A 2,383-nucleotide genomic window follows, 5' to 3' on the forward strand; every position below is an offset into this window, starting at 1 on the left:
AGGTAGCAAAGAAATTGGATAGGAGGTATAGATAGATAGATGGATAGATAGATAGATAGATAGATAGATAGATAGATAGATAGATAGATAGATAGATAGATAGATAGATAGCAAAGCAGCTTAGTTATCGGATAATTAGATACAGAATTCTAATAAGGCATCGATTCGAGCTGAAGCATCCAGAGGTGCATTCTTCTGTGACAGCTCTATTTTAAAAAGTATTTTAGCCTCCAGGTTTCAGCCTGGAATAAAACAGCAAGCCAGACCACAGCTGGCTACGGTATTAAAGACCTTTGCGCTATGAAACCTCTAGTGAAATATTTTAAATGTTAAAGCCAGCTGCATTTTATGAATACTTTTAAGGAAATGGGTAAAGTAGAGCAATGTTACTGCAGCGTAATTGTCTAGTATTTCTAGAAAACATGAAACATCTTTCTGTAATTCAGTGAGGCCAAGAATAAAGCTTATCCCATCGATATAAATATCACCTAATGAAGACTTAGCTAAGAGAAATACTCACTGAGGTATATGTTGGTCCATCTTGGTCCATAAGAAAATATATCCTTCTTAATTTAGGTTCATCAAATGTTGAGCTGAGAGAGATGAACAATTCCATTATGGATCAAGGTCAAATCAGCCTTTGCACGAGAAGCTAACCCGGGTTGACCCAGTATAACAGGGTACTAAGACGAAAGTTTTCATCTCAGCAGAATTTACCCATCTGGTTATCGCCTTTCGATTTGGGCCTGGCTTAACACAGGGAGTTTTAGATGAAAACTCAAGGTGATGTTTTGGGGATTTGCACTCAGGCAAACCCGTCTTTGTTAATAACTGAGATCCAAAGTGGATTTCCCAAAGGGCAAAATAGACATGGCCTATAGTGTTTTTAACCATATTTTACCACTAAATGTCAACATTTGCTCCAATGTGTATCCCTATCAGCAACTACTTTGTACCAAATGGTATTAAGGTCTAAAATTATGTGTGATCAAGAGTCCTGTGCTGTCATTAGTAGTACCCCAAGAGGTGCATACGGTACGTATGCTTACATCTATCTTATTACTTTTATGTTTGGGTAAATAATATAATTTACAGGCATTATGGATAGATAAATCTGCAAGAATATATAGTTTTTAGGCTAGTAATTACTGGTATAGGGAAATAATGAAGATGAGGTCAAAAGCAAATGAAATGATTAATGATAATGATAGTAATGATTAATGTTGTAAAGTAGTAGTTACATGTTGTAGGAATTAGCTTCAGAAGCAAAAATATCGAGTTATGCTATGCTCTACGTCAGACAAATATTGAATCTTCTACTGAATGTTAGCTCACTTTTACCAGGTTTCAGTTTAATATGAATCCAATGAGAAATGATGAAATTATGAAATAGAAAACCATAAAATTATCGATTGACCATATCGGCCTACATTCTGCGATACACTGTTTTGGCCTGAATAGAAGCGTTAACTTTTTCTCTAACATACTGATAAGACTAATAAAAGGTATAGAAATCCAAACTTTACAAAACTTAATGTTATTTATTTCCTAAAGCATCCAATTTTAAGTGCAAGTCTTAAAGAAGTCATTATAATTCGCACAAACAGAATCACAGACATATTCAGACTCAGGCCTAGCGCGGCAGGTCTAGGAGGACAACGGTTGCCCCTCAAAACCTGAATGGGTCAGTTACAGGAGGGATCTCCGATCTCCCCAACCAGCCTATTTCCATCATGGAGGCTGTGCCGCGATCCATTTGGGACAGAGTTCTAAATGTGGTGCAGTCACCAAGGAAACCAAAAGAATGCTCTTGCTGTTTCCCCCTATTTAGCACTGTGTTCTTTGTATACATGACCAACTATGTTTTTGGAGGACAAATGAAGTCTTGAAGAATAGCAATAATGTACTAGTGATAGCGTCTAACTGTCAGACTCATTATTTCTTATGAAATTGATACTATTTCTATACAGTTATGGATACTGACATGTTCTATAATTAACAGGGCAAAAAACACCTGTAACAGGACTTGGGACATTTTAAAAATATTTCAGTTTTCTAATCTACAAAATTAAAAATAGGCTTAACCAAATGTGTTCTATTATAATTTTCCTAAGTTGGTGATTGAAAGAGATAAAAAAAATAAAGGTTTTTAATTATAAAATAAACCGTTAAAGATAAATATAAACCCCATCTAACCCCAAATACCACAGCATGACTGTATTTAAAGGTACAAAGCACAAATGTATATAGGTTCTAGTAAAGACCCTATCCATTTACATATTTACTCTCCCAATAAATGCAAAAATATTTAGGCTCTCCCATCAGCTACTGAGGGTTATCCCACCCCCTTTTATAAGGCGACACTTGGACATTTCTGTGCAGA

The sequence above is a fragment of the Spea bombifrons genome, chromosome 7 (genome assembly GCF_027358695.1).
Source record: "Spea bombifrons isolate aSpeBom1 chromosome 7, aSpeBom1.2.pri, whole genome shotgun sequence".
NCBI classification, from domain to species: domain Eukaryota; kingdom Metazoa; phylum Chordata; class Amphibia; order Anura; family Pelobatidae; genus Spea; species Spea bombifrons.